This window comes from Dermacentor silvarum, chromosome 10 (assembly GCF_013339745.2).
Source record: "Dermacentor silvarum isolate Dsil-2018 chromosome 10, BIME_Dsil_1.4, whole genome shotgun sequence".
Taxonomy (NCBI): Eukaryota; Metazoa; Arthropoda; class Arachnida; order Ixodida; family Ixodidae; genus Dermacentor; species Dermacentor silvarum.
In genome coordinates, this window is record NC_051163.1 from 16,402,465 (window position 1) to 16,416,511 (window position 14,047).

The window sequence follows — 14,047 nt, forward strand, 5'->3', positions numbered from 1 at the left end:
TTTTTAAAAGTAAGGTAGTAATTTAAAGAAAAAAAAAAACGAACGCTTGGACAGGAGAGGGGAAGTGTGACGGAGTTCCTAGACAAGACCGGAACAGACGAGCTGGTCCAGTAACCATTTGGCGAACACGTAGCAATCGTCTGTTCAAATCGTCTGCGCTGCTGTGTATGTTTCTGCGAAATGCTGCACATTACCTTTCTATTGCTCGAAGCAGACGACAGACAGACAACGGGATTCGTAAATATGTGATCCTTCCCCTGGGCGTCGTCTGCTTCGCTTTGTATAGGAAAACAACGCACAGAAATCGTCTGCTCTCTTTCGTCTGCCATCGCTGCGGTGTCGTCCTTCGAAGCTTGCTAGCTCGCCCGAAACCACGCACACTTTTGTTGCGCTTTCCGATTGCTCTATAGCTTCGTACCTACACAGTACAGTCCGCTTAAAAGCCACGCAGAGCCAACGGCAGCAGCGGCAACAGCCGAGAAGAAAAAAAAAAAAAAAAAAAGAAGAGCCGAGGCCCTTCAGTCCCGAAACAGGACAGACCCGTTTACACGAGGCACCGCCTGCAACGCGAGCAGACGGCGGCCAACGCACGCACGCTTACTGACACACCTCTCCGAAACGTCGGGCACGAAAAAAAAAAATAATAATAAAGCACCCGAAGAAGCGTGCATGAGGCAAACTCATCAGTGCCAAGAAAACAACAGCGGGAAGCGAGGGACCACATCACGGCGGAAGGAGAACAGAGCAACAGCCCATGTAGGCAGGCAGGCCGAGGAAAAACGTTGGGCCGAGGAGGCGCCATCGAGGCTTAACACCCTCCCTCCTCCCCCACTTTTTATCTCTTCGACAGCAGCGCCCTCTCTCCGATAGAACCAACACTTCGAGCGCCTTTCTACCACCCAACACACGACCAACGAACCCTCCTCTCCCGCCCAAGTTCCACTTATATTTTGCTTCAGAGCACTCACTTTAGCTTCCTTTTTTTCGTTGATTACTCAAGCGCCCTGTTTTCTATCGTCGCTGTAAGATATGAGTATGAAGAAGGTTATGAAGGGGAAGGGAGCTGTGGTTTGGTGGAAGCGAGCGAGACACGGGGGTGCATCTCTACGACAGGCAGGTAGGCAGACAGGTACTGTGTGAGGCTTGTGCCGCAAGCAAGCGCGGCAATTGCGTGTGCGTGCCCAGCACGCACGGAGCCACCCATAATTGAAGCTTCATATTGTTTCCACTTTGGGCGGTGCAGGCACTGACGACGGCAGCGATGAACGATTTTCCGTTTTGGGATGCGTGCTCGTGTATTGATTTTAGCTTCGTTGGTTGGGCGTCTCCTGGTGATATTTTCTTTTTTTCTCTCTCGAATAGCCATAAGCGCAGTTTCTTCTTGTACTTATCTTTGCGGATCGGTCGCTTCCCTATTTGGAGAGGCGATTAGTTTGCCAGTAGATAACAGAACACGAGCCTGTGAGATGATGGAATAGGGTCGAAATAAAGAATGACGAGGAAAAGAAAAAAAGCAGGGTTGGGCGTCTAGCGGGTGTGGTCAAGGCGCGAGATGAAGGCATTCATCGCTCAGTGAATTTTTATTGCCGGGTAAGGAGGGAATGTTGTAATTACGCCTACGCGACGATGAAAGAAATTGCCAATCGCGTTCTATTAAAACCGCGTACAACGCGATTTCCTCCGATAAATGGAAATGAATTGATCGATTGAAACTAGGAAAGCCGTGCTAGATATAACCTCGAGTGGCTCCTCGTGCATTATGATGCGAATTGCCTTCAGCACGCTATCATAAAAAAAAAAAAAAAAAATACTCGATATATAGTGACTAGGTAAAATATTCATCCCGGAAATGAAGTCGTACGCATGCGGAATCACGTACAGTATGAGAATGGATTGAGATTGTCAGGTAGATAATTAAATAAATAAAATTTAAAAAAAACTTGCGGGGACAAGATAAATAAATACACATTGATAAGTATTAGATGTCTTTAGCAGAGACGTTATACAGAATTCCTAACAATAAAAAATAGATAATAAAAGTACGCTGTATATAGACTATAATATATATGTTATAAAAGCGAACTCCGGAAGAATTGCGTAGTATACACAAAGCAGCATAGATCACAAAGCCTGTTGACAACAAACGAATATATGATGTGAATTGGTGACTGACATGAAAATCCAGGATGTATCACCAAATATGCTAACTTATCACACGATGTTGGACTTTCAAGTCTAGCAACGGAATGCGATTTACACGACGAGATAGATTAGGAGATGGTTAGTTTCTCCATGAACATGACGATGCTGCCTTTCACATCTAACGAAAAAAAGAGGGGGTGGGGGAGAGAGTTCACGTGGATAAAATACCAGACGCGCAAAAGAGCCAATTTGAAAGTCGATTAAGTTTCTGAGCTGCCTTCGGGTATGAGGAGGATATATGGAAATGTTATGCCACTTATTTTTTTAATTAGACTACAAACCCTGTATGTATGGTTTGCTTCGATATATGGAAATGATTTATCGATCGAAACTTCGCACCAAGGACCTGCTAGATATACGTATATGGAAATGTTCCGCTATACCTAGTTAGGGTTCAGTTAATTGTCGTGGAGAAGATTTTCTGTTTAATGCGAATGGTGGCTAGTGCATATTCTAGTTTCGATTAAGAGTTAGAAGTGTAGGTGGACATGTGATGTAATTCGTAGACCAGATAACTTGTTGATCGATTTGTATAACAAAATGCACGCCAAATGTAGGGAAACACATCCGAGGACTGAAGACGAACAGACAATGTGATCACATTAGGAAATTCGAAAGCATAGAATGGAGTCGGCTGACGCGCAAGACAGTTGTAATTGCGTATGGCTGGGAGGGGCCTTTGTCCTGCGTTGGACATGCAATAGGGTGATGTTGATGACGATTACCTCACCGATCACATGCGCCAGACTTGAACGCATACGTATCTTCTGTGTGTCGTCGGTTGCACAAGCCTCGCGGTGTCCTTTCATACTAGTTTTGTTTTTCGCCTTTGCTGTTGCTTCCAGCATTACACGTAGTAGCAACTAAGCCTATCATCGATCGTTACGAAATGCGTAACGAAGGTCAGTGTTCGCATCCCCAAGATACGTGACCGTGGCATTCGATGTCCGCGAGGCAGACCGGTGCCCTCCGAAGGTGACCCAGTGAATAAGGGAATGAAGAAAGAAAAAAAAAAAAAAAGGAAAAGAAGAAAGGGTACATCATCATGCACTGTCAGAACCTCTGAAAATTAATACCCGCAAGATAAGCGCAGGCAACACTTAGGGCTATATTCACGGGCATCACCCGTAAACAACCAATAAGCAAGCAGCTATCAAGATTATGCGCCGGTTCAAGGGTTAATGGACGGGTAGGCGCACACCGGACAGGACTTGAAGGCATCCATCTCTATTGGTCGGTCATGGCTCTGACGCGCGCGTTCGTGGCTAGCAGTTTGCAGCTCACTTGCATCGAGGCTTTCATCTTGTTCTGCCGGCGACATTATCGTCCGTCTCGGGCTAATGAACTATATGCAGTGTTATGCATAGCCGTCACGCCGTCGTCAAGCGACGAAAAGAACGATCTTACCGACGCATGCGCAGTTACTACGATCCATGCCTGCGGGGTTACCGTGCCGTCTGCTCACGAGGAAAGTAAGCAGACGACGTTAGAAAAAAATTGACTCGCCATCCCATGTCCAGTGAAGCTGTGGAAAACCGCCACTACAACTGCCTGAAGGGGTTATTCCTTATAAATGAGAAATCATTATATGGCCCACGAAGCGAAAAATCTCGCGTTAACATCCGATGGTACCAAACCCCACGTGACCAACTGGTGACGTGACGTTAGACATGATGACGAAACGTGATTAAGTCGTCACGCCCAACGTCGCGTGATGACGTCATCGCACCAAATTAAGGTCGCGTGATGAAATCCTCCCGTCAAACGTTACGTTACGTGATAACGGCATCGTCACGTGACGATATCGCCAGGTGACGTCATGTGATGCCTCTTGGAGAAGCAGCGCACACTGCGCGTCGCGCTTCTCTGCACTGACTCCGCGATCGGCCCACATTTTTGTGTGAGCACGCGGCCACGAGAAATCCCGACCAGCTTAGAGGCTAACAGATTCGCTGTAAAATCAGGCAGTGTTGGGAAGGCAGATCTAGCTCCTAGTGGTGAGAAAATAATTTCAAGCGAGATTTTGACGGTCACTGCATGCACATTTCGCGCCCTAAAATGATCTGAAGTGTTTGAATAAGTTTTATAATGATCGGGCAAACGGTGTTCTTTTCCTCCCTCGGCAGTTGTAGTGTTATCTTCCTCTGATATATTTTGACAGTAGATATTTCTACTTTTTCTATTCTAAAGGGAGTCCCGCCGTAGTAGTGCAGTGGCTATCGAGTTGCACTGTTGAGCTCGAGGTCGCGGGTTCGCTCCCCTGGCCACGACAGCCGTATTTCGATGGCGGCGAAATGCAAAAGCGCTCGTGTGCTTAGATTTAGGTGCACGTTAGAGAGCCTCGGGTGGTAGGAATTAATCCGAAGTCTCCCCACTACGGCGTGCCTCATAATCAGATCGTGGTTTCGGCACGTAACACCCCAGAGTTTGATTAACTCACAGAAATAACAGAACACATCACGGCACCATCAGAGTGTATGCACATCATACACTCATCGCGTATGCATATCACATAGCCTAACTGACAGATATAATCAGACTGTTTGCTTGACAGCGTAACTTACGCGATGCTCCCAAGGCTAACACATTTTTAAATGTTCATGTTTTAATCTTTACTATTGTAAGCTTACTGCTGCGTGAGCGCCGCACCAATCACGCTGTCAAATAAAGAACCTGATTATATCTGCCAGTGGCTGAGTGTAACGCATAAGCGAACAGTATAGTGATAGGCATGCCTTTTGATGGTACCTTCTTCTGCCGTCATATGGTGTCTCATTTCCTTTCCAAGTAAAATCATTTGATAACAAGCGTTTCCTTCTGTCCTGGTATGGTATGGTATGACTTATCTGATGGCGCATACCCACTGCGGGGGATTGGCCAAGATTTCTGTTTGCTTGCTTGCTTGCTTCCTATGCCATGGCGCATACCCACCACGGGGGATTGGCTGTCCTGTTCCTTCCAGTTTCTTCTTCTTCTTCTGAGGATGATGATGGCCTTATATTATGGCTCATACCCACACTGGGAGATTGGCCAAGAATTGCTTGCATATACTTTTACTTAATGTATTGAAGTATTACATATTCAATAAAAAAAACACGCAAAAACTGCTTCACTTAGTAGATGGCACATAACCGCAAACAGCTTCTTCTTCGTATTCTCGGTCTTCGTCTTCTACTTGTGCTTCATCTTCATTGTCTTCTGTCTGTCTGTAACGCGACAATTGACCTTCGACCAATAGCTTTGTATACCTTTCACACCAGTGCACGATTTTACCGGGACAGAGTTCGTTCAGAGGAGGTATTTTATTATACGAAGCAAATCTCGACGACACGGCCGATCGAGATGCAGTACTTTTTTTACGGTGCACTTACTATCGCGTGTGCTCTGCAGCTTTGGCCTCGCGGACTATTGAGGGAGACCACCTAGCGCGACTGCTTGACGTTCAATACACATTCGATAAAGAAGACGCGTCTATATATATATGAACCGCTGGATTGGGGCGTGAGGTGATTTACCGAGGACACGCATGAAAAACCGTTGAACCGTGCAGCGAACGACGTGGGGGTCATCGCTGCTGCAGCGATCGAGGATATATACACGTCGGGAGTCGCCGCCTCGTCCGAACCACATGGCGTGCAGTGTTGGGATTCAGGTTTTGCCACTTACATGAGTAGCGCTGATGTCACGCGTCGCCAGAGATTAAAGCGAGATTATCGTTTCGTTTACGACCCAATATACAGGAGGAAAGAAAGAAAGCGAGAAAAAACGCTAAGCGCGGACGAGGATAACCTTTTTCCCTTTTATTTTATATTTCGCCAAAGTGCACCGGAAAGCCGAGAAGCGATAAAAATGCTGCGCGCCAATCTAAAGGGTCCGCCATTCAAGGTCCTTATACGTTTCGCCGGAACTTGACTGAGGTCGACGACGGCAGCGTACGTTGCGGTGCGGAGCGCACCATGTGTGAACGTCCGCAAAGGTCGCTGCTCGGTACCCATTTTTCTTTTTTTTTTGCGTTCCTTTGTAAGCCCGCCGCTTCGCGTCCCCTAATTAACTTTTGGTGCGCAATATCTAAAACTCCTTATTCAGTCGGCCCAGCACATAGGGTGATGCGGACAAATTTAGGAGTGCTTCATCTTGTTGTCTGTCCTGGTTGGCTAGTGACACTTATAGCTTTTACTACACTATACGAAGCTCATTAATTAATTCATTCATTCACTCAAATACTTTCCGGGCCCGAAGGCATTCCATAAATTAGTGGTTAGTAATAACAAATATCTCCAGCAATACAAAGTTTAACAGTATACGTTGTGCACAGCTATAAGTTGAAGCTTGCATTGTCCTGAATTGTAGCGATGGAAGCAGGTAGGTGCTTCAAATCCAGACTTGTTCTTGGATTTCACACACAAACAAAAAAAAAATCCAGTAAAACTTTGTTCGGCAAGATGGTACACCTAGTTTTATGTTGTGCTGAAATTGGGATCAAACAGAGTACACTTTTGTTGTTTAACGAAAGCACACCGTCGAAACGTGGTTAAACCTAACGACACGGAGAGCCTATATAAACTCGCTCGGCCTAACGTCTATCACACTCTTGCGTCAGCTCCAACTTCATACATTTCATAACAGAACAACGCCGCAAGGTTTTGCGCCGGTGAAGTGGCGCATCGATCAGCTCGACGGCAAGGCGGTGTTTCAACACAGCGTGGTTGCGTCAAGGAATTTTTCTAACGTACGAATGGCGTTGTACGTCTGGTTCTAGCCCAAAAATTTGTACGGGCATGTCCTAACTGTCTCCATCCGGTGATGCAAGCCAGATACTCGCCATTTATTACAGACTCATCTGCGACGCTCCCGTCTATACATTTCCAATCTGGCCTCCGCTACAGTGACACATTCAATTATTATCACAGGGTAGTGCACGCTAACAGATACCGCAAAACAGCCCTGAATTAATACACAATACAGCCCGTACGGTACACATATAAACTCCATGCAATATGGTAAGTGTTCATCGAAATACATAACTGGAGCTTTTCTTAAAAACCATTTTTCGGCAAGCCAGCGGTACGGTATGTGTGATTTCTTGCCATTAACAATTAGCTCATTTTATGCAAGAAATGTTTGCTTTAAGAGGAAGCTTTGCCTCGGGGCCAGCACATATTTCTCAAATGCATCCAACATGTCTTTGAATGAGAACTCATTCTTATTCCCGTACTCAAAGGGAAATCATTCGTGCTCTCAAAAGAGGACAGCATTTCCCCCGAACGACTCAAGCATCGAAGCGTAAGCCAGCGACGCAAGTTCATCGCATTTTGACGCAAGTCAGCGATTCTCATCGCCCATTCAGAGTTCTTCGCATTCTTAAAGCCCAGTTTTCTCCGAGCAAGACACCTTATAAAACAAGAATAGAAACCAATCTTTAGGCGGTTCATATCTGTTTCGTCGCCTTACAACGTCAACTGCTTCTTTCACGACCCATTTTTCTTCCTTACGCGCATATTCTGAACCGAACGGCGCCTGAAACGGAAGCCCCAGAACGGGCCACTCAGGAAAGGCAAAACGGCAGTCCCGCCGCGCCAACGGCCAAAACATATGCGGCGCGCGCTTTGAACATTAAATAGCGGGGCCACAAATTCTTTCAATTCACCAGCCATCGCCAGAGAGTGCATGAAAAAAAAAATAAAAAAAAAAGAAAGGGATGTGGGTCGATTCAGGTTGGTGAGCGAACGCGTGCTCTAAAGAAACTGCCTGCGGAAAGCAACCCGAACGGTGGCGGTACTAGAAGCCGTTCCCTGAACGACCAGCCCGACAGTAGGACAGTGTCGAATACAGAGAAACGAAATATTGGAAACCGTCAAAAATATGGAATGCAGAAAAGTAAAAAAATTATTGGGAAGGGCTGGGTGGGGGGTTGCAAACATATCCAGGGCAACAAAGAGAAAAAAAAAACAAGAAAGAAAGAAGAGAAGAAGATAACAGTTGAGGAATAAGAAAAAGGAGACTGGAAGGGATGAAAGAGAATGAGAAAAAAGAAAGTAAGAAACAACGAAAGAAAGCTAAGAAGAAAGAGAATAATAGGAGCGGCGGCGCGGGGTTAGCAAACAACTAAGCGACAGGCAAAAGGAAAAAGAGAAAGCGGATCGGCCGACGGGTGCAGGAAAGAAAAGAAAGGGAGTTGTGTGTGTATTCCGGCGGCGCAGCCTCTCCCCCTCCCCCCCCCTCCTTCCCCCTTGCGTTGGCAAGCACGCGCTGCGCATATTATTACGACGCGGTCGCACGTGCAGCAAGCGAGCGGCGGCCACTTCCCTTTCCGCGTCACGAGGGGGGATCGGCCGACCTGCTGCGCTACAACGACGACGGGAGCAGCGTTCAGAGAGGGGAGAGGGGGCGAGCTCGAGGAGAGAGAGAGTGAGATCGGGCGGCGGTGAGCTGAAGATGAGAGAGAGAAGAGAGGGAGGAAAAGGTAAAGAAAGAAAGAAGAAAACGTGGGGAGGACAAAAGGGGTGAAAGCAATGGCGAAAGGAACACTGACGCCCCCCCCCCCCCCCTCCTCCTCGTCGGGGTAGCGAAAGAGTGTAGCAGCCGCAGCTACGAGAAAGCACAAAAATAGACAGGACGAAAAAACGTAAAGATGGGGGGTGGATGGTTAGCGAGGGGTGTGGAGAACGGGTTTGGGCTGCCTGTCCCCCGAGTCCGTGTGTGCGTGCGTGCGTGCGTGCGTGCGCGCGCGCGCGTGTGTGTGCGTGTGTGTGTGTGTGTGTTCAGTGATGCGCGGCGCGCCCACATAGGCGACGTTCAGTCTTCCTCTCCCCGAACCCTCCATAGTCCGAGCCTTCCTGGGAGAAGTAACTCCACGGCCCCTTCACAGGCGCAACCATTCCCCACAACCCCCGGCGCTCCGCGTGCACAGAGGCACGTTCTGTAGAAACGTTCAACCGTCACTTTCTGCAGGGAGCTATACCTCCCCCCCCCCCCCCCCCTCCAATTCCTATGTGAAACACACACGCACACACACACGGCATTTTATGTGCGAAGAAAGTCCTCACAGTGAATAGAGAGAGAGAAAGAGAGGTACAAGCTTTAATGACATGCTGGAACTCACACTGAATAGTGAATGCAAGTTGTGGTATGGCGAAATGGGCTTAGAAAATTTGAAGGTGGGAGGCAGAGGGGAGGGGGGGGGGGGGGTGCTAGTGTATTTCTACATTAGGCTCCCTGGGGGTTCGATGGTTGATGCACAGCTGCTGTGTGGAGGGGGTGGGGGGTGGCGGTTCACTGTTAATGTGTTTCCAGAGCGCGGTCCGTTTTCGCAAAACTTTCCGGCGGGCGTCGTTCGTTTTGATGTGACTGGTAATTAAACGATTTACGTCTCACATGTGTGCATATAGAGAGGGCTTAGTTAAAAGGGATTTTCCGTAGAGGTTATGGGGCTGTGGCAAGCAGGCTGCCGTTGACGTCTAACCGTGGGAAGTCGAGAGTCCCGCCACGCTCGTTTGGTATTTTAAGTGAAAGCGTAGACATTTATGTGGCTCCCCCAATGACATTCCTACCTTCCCCAAATGGCATCCCTATCTTTCACAGACTCTGTCAGGGAGCTGTTGAATAAAAGCCTTGGTTCGGCTTCTGTCTGCCAATATTACCCAATAACGGCGTAATGAGTAAAAGCTATAGCACGACATTTGCTGCCCCGTGCCTCCGCGTCGACCCGCCGGGGTAGTCCAGTGGCTAAATGGCGTTGCCACGTGGAGCTCGAGGTGACTGGTTCGATCCCAGCGGCGACGGCCGTATTTCGATGGGGTGGAATGCAAGAGCTCTCGTCTACCGTGCATTTGGTGCACGTTAAAGAACACCAAGTGCTGTCAAAACGAATCCGGCGCTTCGCATTACAGTGTTGCCCCAAAATCAGGTCGTGGTTTCGGCACGTAAAACCCCAGAAGTTACCGTAACTGCACGAGAAAAAAAAAAAAAAAAAAAAAAACACGTTGATGGGAGTGCAATTGCAGGCTTGTGTACAGGTACTTGGTAGCACAAATTAGAAATCTACGTGCAACAACAAGAACAACAAAAACAAAACAACCCAGGAACGATGTACTCATTAAAGGTAATCACTTTATTTCTCCCCCCCCCCCCCAAAAAAAAAAAAAATAGAATTCTGGAAGGGGCTCTAGGTTAAAAGCTGTTTCCCACTGATACAGTGCGAGCCCTTGGAGGCTTTCGGGTCCTTCCCGCCAGTAAAGTATTGTCACCGATTAATGGCATGGGCGTTGAAGCCTTCATTTAAGTGGCTTATTCAATGAATACTATCTCTCATTGGTTGGAAAACATCTAGACGACAAACCAAATACTCGGCTGTGTAATAAACGTTTTGGGCAAGACTGTCTCGCTTTTTGGTAGAGCACCCACACTGCCGCGGATGTTCAAGTCTCAATGTAAGAGACACTAGCTACTCGCTCATTGGTTAAGGTTATTCTAGACGATACGCCAAAGTTGTGATGACTGAATGAATTAATAATTGTCTAGCAAACTGCCTTACATTATACTTCGTCGAAATGTACGCGAAACGCAGAATGACAATTTCTAGCGTCTCCGGAAGTGAAACTCTATTTCTACATTCTTTTATTTTTCTTTCTCTCTCTCTCTCCCTTTCTTTCTCTGACGCTATGCAGGAACTACAGTCATATATCCTATGTGTCAGTTTGATATCGAAAAGGATTAACGCCCCAGCGACGCCGCCATTGCACCATCTCCATTAAACAACGTGCACAGTCTGAAGCTCGACATTAAACTCGAAAAAGAAATACAGTTATATCATTTCTGTCTCCAATGAAAGGACATCTTGGACCCGCAAAGGTATTCAAGCGCTGCCGATATAGTAACTCGTTCCGTGCTTTCAAACACACACACACACACAAAAAAAAAAAAAAAAAAACGCTGCGCCTAGTTTCCAAGGGTGGCTCGACGCGAAGCGCGCCTAGGGATAGTCGTTAGCGTCGTTAATTAGTCGAAACACGGCGAGAATAATTAATCAATGCCTGCCTTCTTCCTCCCTCGACTCGCTGTATGCCAGGGCGTCGTAGTGCCAAGCGAAAGGCTGCTGCGTCTGACAGTTTGCCAGCGCGACGTTCAAAAAGATTCCTCTCATTTTTTTTTTTCTTTTCGGCAACTAGCTCCTCTCCGCCATGTTTGCCACCTCTTTCCTTTACAGACGACGAAGCGTAACCCGGTGTACAACAGCGCTGTCGCGGAAGCCCTAACCGAAGCCATTTCGTTCTATAGCGAAGCGGGCATTTATATGTCGAGGCGAATTTAGTTCATTATCTCTTGCGACCCGGGGTCCTTTGATCCGCGTTTTTGCTTTCTGATACACGTCTTTCTTCGGTTCTTTGACCCTTTCAAACTTCAAACTTTTTCTCTTGCAGTCTTCGTCTGTTCTTCAGGCGCAGTGATCATTGATGTTCTTCCCTTCTTTCTGTCCTTCTTTCCCTCTTTCTTCCCATCTTTCTTTCTCTCTCTTCCTTTCTTCATTTCTTAAGATACGGAACGCCGTACAAAATCAATGGATGCAAATGGTGATTGCAAGGGGTGGCGGTTTCAAAGAAGCCGTCGGTGCGGCCGACTTCAAAAGAAAAAGAGCAAAATGTAACAACGTGCCCAACCCAAGTCCAAGAACTGGAACCGTGGGGTGTAGAGGAGAGTGGGAACCTCGTTAATATTCCCATTAGGCGGACATATATCCCGGTGTTTTTCCTTGTCACTTCTTTACTCTTGCTCGTCTCTCTTTTTTTTTTTTTTTTTTTTTCATTCATCGGGAGGTTGTCGCGACACTGCGTCTTTTGTTTATGGTGTTCTTATATTGTCCGAGAGCAACCCTAATCAAATTCGTTGGCGAAACCTCGGCCTAACAGCTTAAGTCACTCTCGTGTTTCTTTTATTTACTTCTTTTTCTTCTTTTTTTCTTATATGATAGAACACGATCGCCTGATTGGCGCGATGTTGGAATGATGGAAGAGTTGTCATAATTCTGGCAATGTTCATACAATGACAGATGGTAGTGAGGGTTCCGCAATTCCCAGGAGACAACCGAAAGTGCACGATATGTACCACGAAATTACAGTGGGCACAGCAGAGCAGAGAGCAGACGATGCACCAGACGACGCACCAGACGATTCGACAGACGATACTCTGGACACCGAACGATATACGAGATGATACCGCAGACAACTGAGTACTAGCACCATAGTCCAGAGGTGCTACACTGAAAATTAAATAACTATGACAAATGTTTGCAGTAGAAACTATAACAGCGAACATCAGCTGTACGGAAGGGCGTTCAGTGCGACATCTCGGCACAGTACATCGGAGACCAAAACCTTTAAGAGGATGTAGGATTCAGTCACTAGTCACTAATCGCGTGCAGTGCACGTTATAAGCTGAGGGTTGCTTCAGCAACGCAGGATAGATCGAGTCAGAAGGGTTCTCCCAAATGATCCGCTCCTGATAGTCTCCGCGCAACGGAATAGAAGCTCCACGGAAGGACTTGTAGCGCCTGCCTCCCATTTGAGAAACACGCCAGCCGGCACTCGCTTCTGATTGAATGACACGAAGCGTAGCGTTCGCACACAGTTGGTGCCAGGAGCACGACGCTTCGAACGGTGTTCAAAACAAAGTTTTGCAGCAGCACGCGTCTATAGACGAGGCGGAAAGGCATGCGGTCATGCGCAGAATGCTGCGGTAGGGGAGGAACATAACCGCGCTGCCGGCGACGAGGCGCCTTCATTACTTTGCGCGCACCCTGCCACGCCATGGTGCGTGAGTCACGTCTAATTACCATACCCAACTTCGGAGAGCTGTATGCGGCGTGGTACAAAGCAACCACGACGCATTGCACCCCGCGGATCTTGCTTTTTTGTTGTTGTTGTTTTCGGCGACTCTCTGCCGCGCGTATCCAAAACTTGAAAACTTCGCGGCTGTTAGCCCGAACATTCCTCATCGCATCCCGTGGCACCGGCACTACTCATTGCTGCTCTCTTGAAAATATCTATCTATCTATCTATCTATCTATCTATCTATCTATCTATCTATCTATCTATCTATCTATCTATCTATCTATCTATCTATCTATCTATCTATCTATCTATCTATCTATCTATCTATCTATCTATCTATCTATCTATCTATCTATCTCTATCTATCTATCTATCTATCTATCTATCTATCTATCTATCTCACACACATACACTTAATCACGGGACCGACGATGGGATTGAACCTCGGTTCAGCAGGCCGATGCTCTAACCAGTAGGTGACATTCGCTCCTTTTTTCTTAAATGAAAACAGATCAGGTAGTAGAGGTCTACGAAGCACTCCGTGAACACGCATGTAATATTAAAGCAGACATACACATGCATCCAATAAACACGTCCACTCTGGCGGCGGCGTTCGTGCCCCCAAGGGGGGTGGATACCCTATACGCACATACGTACGATACATTTTAACGGGGAAATGACCTCGTAGATCGACGAGTCTCCTCATGTCTGCCACACACCCGACCTTCACAAAGACTGTGTATATTGTTGTGTCGTCGAGCCAAACGAGGGTGGAAGAAAACGATGTAGAGAGGACAGATGCTTCCGCCCTAATTTCGCTCAACGACAGATGGACCAACTGGCCCAACAGTCAACGATTCTGTGCATCAGCGGTTCTGTGCACGCAACAAGACAAACGTGTCATACGGAGGGCCGCCAGGGTCCTTAAATGGTAAAAGAAAACGTATCGAACATGCTGTAATGTTTATGTCCTTTCTAAGTTCCCTTTGTGGGATCTCCCAAAAGAACGCCGCATCATG